The following is a 9,990-nucleotide window of genomic DNA, read 5'->3' on the forward strand; positions in this document are numbered from 1 at the left end:
GTACATGATGATACACACTATGTTTTAGAGTATGATCAAAGCACCTGCAAGCAAAATGTAATGGATACAAAGTTCAGTTACCTTTAAATCCAGATTCCGTAATTCCAGATAGAACAATAACGATAAGAGATTCGCTGCCAGTGACACACATCAAAGCTTCTTCTTTTTTTTTGATAAGACACACATCAAAGCTTTCCATATGATCGAATCAAACGTAACAAATTCATCAAACGCTTCACATGGGCATTAAGACCAAAAGAGAAAACGGAGCAGAACTATAATGATAACCTTTGATCTTGAGATCCCACCGGAAAAGATTGCTTCTGATTGCAAGCTGAGGCACTCAAAGGCTTCACAGTTCCCCTGAAGAGTTTGATTTTGATTAAACCTTTCACAAAGTGGGTAATATAGGAGTAGAAAGAGAGGGAGTTGGAAGGAAATCATCGCTGATGAAGAGAGGATTAAAGAACAGTAATGAATGATTAAGAGTGGATAAACGCACAGTAATGTAGAGATTCAGAACGGCCAAGAGGAAGAGGTAGAATCAGAGATGACGGCTTACTCTTTCCATTAGATTTTGGTCATCTTTGTTAAATCTGAGATTGAAAACGCTTCTGTTGTTCATGAGTCTCTTTTCCTGACCAATCAATAAACACAATTATTAATTGAAACTATGCATTTTACTTTAATCGGAAAAAGAAGAACTCGTTTTGGATTTTCTAGAAGTCAAATTACCTTCTAGGTTTCATTTTCATGATGTCTTTGAGTCTGGAGAAACAGATCTATTGCTTTAACGATCACAGAAAACGGGATCTCGGGTCAACTCGGATCGGATCTTTGTTTTCCCTTCTTGTTTCGATTAAAGAACAACATGAGAAAGAGCACTAAGTTGATGAATAGGGCAGGAGACATCTGTTCTTCTTCTGTAATGGATCCAAAGGTCGTCGTAAGTAACGACGATTAAGGGCAGCTTAACCAGCCAAGGAAAAGCCCACTACGGTATAACAAAACACGCGACAAAAAAACTTGAAAAAATAGATGCTGACGTGTTGTCTTTTGCCCCGATGACGTGGACGTACGAAGAGAGACTCAAGTCAACTTTATTATATATATCTAAAGTAAATTTTTTTTCTATTCTTTTGACACATAGAATAGGGATTTGATGACATGTGTCCTTATATATATTTTTTGTTTACATTTTACGTTTTTTTTCTAAATTACTGCAATTTATTCCGCTATTTTTTTTAATTGTTAACTATCTAAATCTTCTTGTACTAATCATCATCTAATAATCTATTTTATTAATCATTAAAATTTAAGATGAACAAAAAAATAGAAAAAAAGATAAAAATAACATTAAATCAAGTTTTTGTTCCCAAACTAGCACTCAAAGTCAAAAGTCACAAAAATATCACTTAATGTTTTATCAAAAGTCACAAACTTAGGGTTTAGAGTTAAAGGGTGGGGTTTAGGATTTAGGGTTTAGGGTTTAGGCTTTAGAGTTTAGGGTTTAGAGTTTAGGGTTTAGAGTTTAGAGTTTAAGGTTTAGGGTTTAGGGTTTAGGGTTTAGGGTTTAGAGTTTAGGGTTTAGAGTTTAGAGTTTAAGGTTTAGGGTTTAGGGTTTAGGGTTTAGGGTTTAGAGTTTAGGGTTTAGAGTTTAGAGTTTAAGGTTTAGGGTTTAGGGTTTAGGGTTTAGGGTTTAGAGTTTAGGGTTTAGAGTTTAGAGTTTAAGGTTTAGGGTTTAGGGTTTAGGGTTTAGGGTTTAGAGTTTAGGGTTTAGAGTTTAGAGTTTAAGGTTTAGGGTTTAGGGTTTAGGGTTTAGGGTTTAGAGTTTAGGGTTTAGAGTTTAGAGTTTAAGGTTTAGGGTTTAGGGTTTAGGGTTTAGGGTTTAGAGTTTAGGGTTTAGAGTTTAGAGTTTAAGGTTTAGGGTTTAGGGTTTAGGGTTTAGGGTTTAGAGTTTAGGGTTTAGGGTTTAGGGTTTAGAGTTGAGAAATGAGGGTTTGGGGATAAGATTTCAAATTTTGAAAAATAAAAAAATTAAAATTTTTAAAGGATAAACTTAGAAATGTGCTATTTTGGTCATTTTAGTTTTTGAGTGCTATTTTTGTGATATAAACTTAGAAATGTGCTATTTTAGAAATTTGCCCCAAAAAATAAGTAAACTATATTTCAAATATTTAATTTAGTCACAACAATAACATAAACTGTCATTAATTTATAATTTTTTACTATTTATTTTATTATTAAAAATTATAAAATAACCGAACTAAGAAGAAGAAACTAGAGCAAAACACATAATTTAAATATAAAACATCCACAGTCATAGAGAAAACTAAAATGTCATGGTAACACTAATTTAATAAAGGTCTGAAGTTGAAAGGAGATCAAGAACGAAAACTAAATTACCTTAGTTTACCATAGAGTATCTTGGCCACAACAAACATAAGTTAGAAAATGGTAGAAAGATAAAATATGAGACAAAGCAATCCCCGAACAAAAAAGAGCGCAATCAAGCACCAACGAAAGAACCAAGAAAGAAGTCAGAGGAAGAATAATCACCGGAATGCCAAAATCACTATGAAACAACAAGACACATGTCTAAGTCACCGAAAACACAACCACCAGCTAAGAGGTAAGAAACCTCTCACAAACTAAAGAAACATAGACAAGTTGTCCATGTCATCAAAGAACAACAAAACTCTGGATAGAAGGAACCAAAACTCCAAGAGATTAACTCCGCACACATATAATAAGGGAAGGAGGGGAAAAAGAGAAACAACCTGAGGAAATGGAGAATGAGAGACAAGCACCGAAAAACCAAAGCCTAAGCTTGAGACCAGAAACAACTTTCTAAACCCACAAAGCATACACAGAGGAAATTACTATCAAAATCTGGACTAACAAAAATGGCGAAATGAAAAGCCACCAGAGATACGAGCACTGATGAAAGCTGCAACGAGACGTGAAAATAGAGAGGGAAGAGAGAGACAAAACAAATCAGTAAACCATGGAATCTTCCTCGAACTATGAAAGATAGCATAGAAATCAGATCACAAAAAAACAAATCTTGAAAACTAAGACGAGTAGGGACTATCGACGACAGACCAACGACAAGGAAGACAACATCAAAGACGACTAAATTCTGACTCAACCTAAGGAGATGCAGCTTCTAACATAAGCCAAAATTTAAGGAAGAAGAGGAGCGCCAATATTGACTGGAACAGCCTACAACATCGTGAGAAACAACCGCACAAGTGAGAACTCATAAACTCGATCTACAACAAATACCATATAATCTCACGAGAGAAGAAGACGAGGAAGAACAAGAGCACGAAGGTGAGCCACTTCCGGTGATGGTGCGAAGCACCGCACACCGTTTGCATCAGAAAAGTAAACGAAATACATAGATGGTAACGGTTCAAGGTCAAACTATGGGGGAGATGGCACAAAACATCTTACAAAAATAATGTTCAAAAATATGAAAAATAAAATACAATTTTGATGTTGGAACCGTTAATCTTAGAATCAACAAATTTCTAAATGCAAACTTAATGAAATTCAATATGTTTTACATCAAAGACTCACTTCACCACTAACAAGTGCTACTATACACACAACAAAACATAATTGAAAAAACAAACACATAATATATTTACCTATCACGTGTCTAATACATAGCACAATAAAATACCAAATAATACTCTTAACAAATAAACACGACCACATGATTACATCATCCAAAAATCATACTCCCTCCGTTTCTAAATGTAAGTAGTTCTATCAAAAAGAGTTTGTTTCACAATATAAGTAATTTACATATTTCAGTGCATTTTTTCATTTATTGGATATTGTGTGACCAATGAAATAATATTAAATTCTTTTATAATTGGATGAATTAATTTATTAAATGATATATTCTTTTCAAATTACAACTTTCTAAATATCTGTGCTTTTAAGTAAAACTATTTACAATTAGAAACGGAAAGAGTATTTAACAACAATGAAACAATATTCCATTCGCGCGGACAAGGAGACTATAAATTTTATTCTGAATTAAAAGTCGCATCATAAAGTAGACTCTAGAAAATTAACAATGAAACAATATTCCATTCGCGCGGACAAATGGACTATAAATTTTATTCGGAATTAAAGGCCACATCACAAAGTAGACTCTAGAAAATTAACAATGAAACAATATTCCATTCACGCGGATAAGAGGACTATAAATTTTATTCGGAATTAAAGGCCGCATCATAAAGTAGACTCTAGAAAATGGTTAATTCTTTTTACTCGTTATAACCACGAAGAGACGTGAATGTCATGTGCTTTCCAGTATCTGTTACGAAAGGGTTTTTGGGTACAATGGTAGGGTAGGGTTTGTTTTGCTTACTCAAGAAGGAAACACGGTTTCCGAATTAAAATAAAAAAGTCAGTTACTAGACAACTAAAGTTATTCTAGTGGGTCGACCAAAAAAAATACTATTCTGGACTTGAAGTGGAGTTACGCCTAATGTATTTTTTATTTTCATCCGTACTGGAATTGAACTAGAAACTTTATTCGAGCTCAAGTGTGGTTCTAATCTCATAAGAAAGAACCAATAACAAAACTATCAAGAGGTTATCAATACAAATACCAGAAATAACATTTTCCGCAGAAGTTTATTATCTGCTTTATCCCCAGGCTAATTTTTGTTTGTCACCCAGCCTAAAAAGTTTTTTTTTTTTCTAATTCAACGTCACTGAATCAATTAGAAAAAAAAAAACTTTTTAGGCTGGGTGACAAACAAAAATTAGCCTGGGGATAAAGCAGATTGGGTGACATTTCTACAAAAATTTTTTTTCTAAAAATTGGGTGACATTTCTACAAAAAAATATTGGGCTATTTTCTAATCAATTTGAATCTTTGATGGCTGTTTAGTAGATTCCGTAGTTTCGGGGTCTTTTCACAAATATTGGATAGTCTAAGGGCATATAATATAATTTTTCAACTTTAAATAATAAGGAAAAGAGAGAGAGAAAATCAGAAAACCTAAGAGCATTAAGCAAAAGTGAATCAGAGAAGACTCAGGAACAAGAAGAAGATGGGATTGTTCTCCAACAAGATCTCCAGAGATGAGCTCAAAGCCGGAGATCACATCTATTCATGGCGATCTTACATCTACTCCCATCACGGTTTCCATCTCCTTCACTCTCTCTCTCTCTCTTATCCACATTTTCGTTTAGTCTCGATCACGATCTTTAGCTCCTTTCTCTGGGTTCTATGCATTCCATTTCGTAGGAATCTATGTAGGCGACCGTAAAGTCATTCACTTTACTCGTCGAGGTGGTCTTGAGATCGGAACCGGTACGTATCTGGACAAGATCATCGAGATCTCAGTTCCTCGTCACGGAGGAGACAACCCTTGTCCTAATTGCAGAGACCAATCGACTCTCGACGGCGTGATCTCTTCTTGTCTCGACTGCTTTCTCGCCGGAGGAAACCTTTATCTCTTCCAGTACGATGTCTCCAAGGCTATCCTTGTGGCTAAACAGCGAGGCGGCACCTGCACTACCGCACCTTCAGATCCTCCTGAAGAAGTCGTTCACCGCGCTAAGTGCCTTTTATCGGGAAAAAATGGGTTTGGTGAGTACCATCTCTTGGACAACAACTGTGAGGATTTTGCTATCTATTGCAAGACTGGTCTGCTTGTTTTTTCTGTCACCAAGTCTGGAAGCAGCAGCCAAGTCAACGCGGTGTGTGCAGCAGGTGGTGTTGCTTCTTTGGCACTCAGGTATTTAGGGGTGGTAAGGACTGCTGGTAAAGCGGCTTCTTTGGTGGTGTCGCCATCTTCGGTGGTTTCAGCTGCAGCCAGTGCTATTTCGACGACGCTGGGGTTTGTAACTACTGGTTTTGCAGCCATGGCTGTGGTGGGATACGGTAAATACTGTATCGGTCGTGTGGCTTACGACGTTGGTGTCAGAAAGGATATTCGCAAAGTCCCTGTGGAAGAGCTGTCTACACTTATGGCTGTTCTAGAAGGCAGTTTGGACAATTTGGACAATACTAACATCGACAAAAACAAGTAGTGGAAAATTACTTGAGTACACGGTTCATGGATGGTTGATGAGTCATTGACTCTAATCTGTTGTGTAAGAGACTTTTACTTCTGCTTTGTTTGTATTGTGTAACCTGTATTTTTTTAACTATTTGTGGAAATGGCAAATACAGTCAAAACAATATTTATTACTTTCAAGAGCTAAACTCTATCAAGAGATTTAGATAAAGATCAACTCCATGATAAAACTGCTTACTTTTCATTTACATACAGAGAAATGGAGAGTCAAGACTGTAATTAGTTCCTTCCTCAGACATCACTTCAACGATATTTTAATTGCAGGAGACAAATATCTTACTATTAGCAATGGTCTGCTACTGATGATAATAAGGTGGGTGGAACGGAGGCATCACAAATCCAGCTTGCTGACCATAGCAAACAGGTTGAGGAATTGCAGCGGAACCATAAAGCCCAGTAGCTGATGGGTTCGTGTAAGGACCAAGAATACCACCACGTGCTGGGTTCACAACACCAAAAGGGTTCAACTGTAAGCCATGATGATGACTAGGTTCAACCATAACACCACCAGCTTCTTGTCTATGAACTTGTGTATTACCACTGCGATCTCGAGGCCGCTTTCTCCCCTTCGGCTTCAGCTGTGGCGGCTCCACGTTGCGTTTCCTCTGCGCCTTCTGTCTCTCCAGCTCCTCCACACGCTCCTCAACCCTCTCCTCAGAGAACTCGGCCTCAAGATTCCGATCTTTGATGATCTTGATCACTGCTTTCAACGCACTAACTTCTTTATCAGTAGCTACGTTCTGCGACTTGAGAGAGTACTTATCCTCCTTACAAACTCTCTCAGCAGCTTCTCTCGACTCCTTAACGTAACCTTTCAACACAGAGACTGGCTCAAACCCGTCACTCCTCCCGCACTCGTACATGAACCTCACCGCCAAGTACTGATAACAAAATTTTCATTGTGGGATTAATAGTTTTAGTAATTTATAATTTAAAAAAAAATAAGTTGTCAATGATCGTTCTTAACTTTTATCAAAAAAATTGTTCAAAGTAAAATTTGAAACTAAAATATTGTATTTTATATGGTTTATAGTTTAATTTAAAACGATACATATATTAATCTTAATAATTAATTAAATTAGACTTTTTACTTGTATAATTTTTGTAATCATTTGTATTTTGTCATAACAAAAATTTTAAACCATGAATCATAAAATTTGACTGTGAGACTTTTAACAGTTTTAGTAATTTATAACTGTTTGTAAAAATTCAAAATATAACATGTACATAAAAATCTAATTTTTTATTATATGGTTGTTTAATTTATTTAATAGTTTAAAATTAAACAAATATGATAGATTATATACTATTTTTTATCAAATCTTTATTATTCAAAATCATTAATTTCCATATATACTTTAGCCACATTAGGCAATTCCGTAAATTTTATTTAACGAAATAATAAAGTACATTAATGATGAATTTATTGTTAGTTTAATAAAAAAATTATTATATAATTAGATAGACCAACATGTTTCTCTAATGATTCTAAGAATCATTCTAGTGATGACATGTGGCTACAAAAAAAAATTGTAATGCTTCTCAAATAATATATAGGGGATATATCTAACACTTTTTAATTAATATGGTTATTTCTTATAAAAAAATAATTATTAAATTAGATACAAATTTTAAATTAATATCTGTCTTTACTATTATTTGAAAAATAAATTTGCTGATGAGTCACATTCTCCATAATTTTAGGTTTAGTCATATTTTTGTTCAATTAGTAATCTTAATAAATAATTTTAGTAATTTAACTGATAACTTATCTTTATCTTGAGAATAATTATTAAGTTCTATACTATTATTTGTAAAGTGAGTAAATTTGCTAATTTGTGACGCTCTCTATGATTTTATGTTTAGTCATTTTTTTGCTCCATTATTAATTTTAATAAATAATTTTTGTAATTTAACTAATAATTTATCATTATATTGAGAATAATTTTAAAAAATATATCTATAGTATCATTTATAAAGTGATTCTGATGATTTGTCATGTTCTTTTTGATTTTAGGTAATTTTATTTATTTGTCATGTTTCAATAATTTTAGTTAGTATATTTGAGAAGTAAATTTGTTGATTTGTCATGATTTCCATAATTTTAGGTTTAGTCATATTTTTTGCTCAATTATATATATTAGTAAATAATTTTAATGATTTAACTAATAATTTATCATTATCTTGAGAATAATTAAAAATTCTAACCAAAATATTATAGTTAAATTTGTATTAAATTTACTTTATTAATATTAAAATATTATATATATGTTTCTATTATATTTGATGTAGTAGTATTAAACAAACTATATTTTAAAATATATATATATATATAGAGGGAAAATGAATCATCTATCTTTTAAAATAATTTTTTTAAAACAATCAAAATCATTCATTGTGATAATTTCTGAACGCTTGGCAAAAATTTAAAAATATTTATACTATTATTTTGCGAAGTCATTTTTTCACTCTCACATTAAAAGTAGAGCGTTTAAATTTTTTATTACCATTAATAAATAATTAGATTATATTTGTTAATATATAATTACCTATAATTAAAAAATATCATTGATTTGATAATCATCATTATCTAAAAAGATTTTATATTATGTTATCCAAAAATATTTTATATTATTATATTTTAAAAATAAATATAAATCCTTGTATATAATTTTATGTATATATGAATGTTTTCAAGTTAATTTTGCATGGTAAAAATATTTTTTAAATAAAAAAGTATAAATGGATCACTAATTTATTTTTTAATTAGTGAATATTTAAAAGCATGAAAATAATTTATTCTAATGGATTTTGAATTGATAATATATATTCTTACAAATTTTAGTAAAATTATTAAACCCGCAACCGTGGACAAAACACCTAGTTATAAATTATAATACTTTAATATTCATATTGGTAATCAATGTATTAAATTATGTTCTTTTGTAAGAGACAAAAGGAAGAGTGACAAATTATTTTTAGGATTCTACGGGAATATGAGGCTGTTTCAGGTCAACTAATAAATTTTCAAAAATCCTCGATTCAATTTGGACATGGGATTGAAGAATCATGTCGACAGGAGTTGCGAGACATTTTGAGCAAACATAATTTAAGGGGAATGAGATCTTATCTGGGACTGCCAGAAAATTTTGGAAGCTCTAAGGTACAAGTTTTCAGTTTCATGCAGGATCGGTTAAACAATAGGGGTTAATGGGTGGATTTTTCAGTTCTTCACTAAAGGAGGAAAGGAGGTGATTATTAAATCAGTGGTTACAACGTTACCAAACCATGTGATGTCCTGCTACCGCTTACCAAAGACTACTGTAAAGAAACTTATGAGTGCAGTATCACAATTTTGGTGGAGTCCAGGGGGAAGCACTGGAAATCATGGGACAAGGTATGTGTAAATAAGGATGAAGGAGGACTGGAGTTTAAGGACACCACCGACTTTAACACGGCGATCCTTGGTAAGCAGTTATGGCGGCTGATAGAGAAACCCCTTACCTTATTTTCTCGAGTTTTCAAAGATCGGTACTTCATAAATGCTTCTCCCCTGGAACCGATTAGATCATATTCCCCATCATATGGATGGTGGAGTATCACAACAAGAAAACACCGGTATTCCGACGACAAATATCGTTGGTATGTCCTCGGAATAACGGTATTCCGAGGACATACCAACGAGAATGGTCGTCAGAAATTCTCGTAGGAAAGTAAAATTTCGTCGGAATTTCCTCGGAAAATTCCGAGGGAATGCCGAGAATGAAAGATTTTGCGGACATTCCAAAGAAACATTTCCTAGGACTGTTCGTCGGTATCTCCTCGGATATTTCCGATGGAACGGTCCTCGGAAACATTCCGAGAGAAAAGAGGTATC

At 33.4% G+C, this 9,990-nt stretch overlaps 1 long non-coding RNA gene across 5 annotated transcripts; it reads right to left on the reverse strand.

The window, feature by feature from the left end:
* Window positions 1-980, reverse strand: LOC106315422. 5 transcript variants are annotated; one of them, XR_001264608.1, is made up of 4 exons: window positions 736-980; window positions 563-637; window positions 289-363; window positions 1-44 (listed from the first exon to the last, which is right to left on the reverse strand). It is a non-coding gene; the product is annotated as an uncharacterized LOC106315422 (long non-coding RNA). The 5 variants fall into 5 exon arrangements; XR_001264604.1 differs by having other exon boundaries at window positions 289-637; XR_001264607.1 differs by lacking the exon at window positions 1-44 and having other exon boundaries at window positions 51-363.
* Window positions 981-9,990: the final 9,010 nt, after the last annotated feature.

Source organism: Brassica oleracea, chromosome C9, assembly GCF_000695525.1.
Source record: "Brassica oleracea var. oleracea cultivar TO1000 chromosome C9, BOL, whole genome shotgun sequence".
Taxonomy (NCBI): Eukaryota; Viridiplantae; Streptophyta; class Magnoliopsida; order Brassicales; family Brassicaceae; genus Brassica; species Brassica oleracea.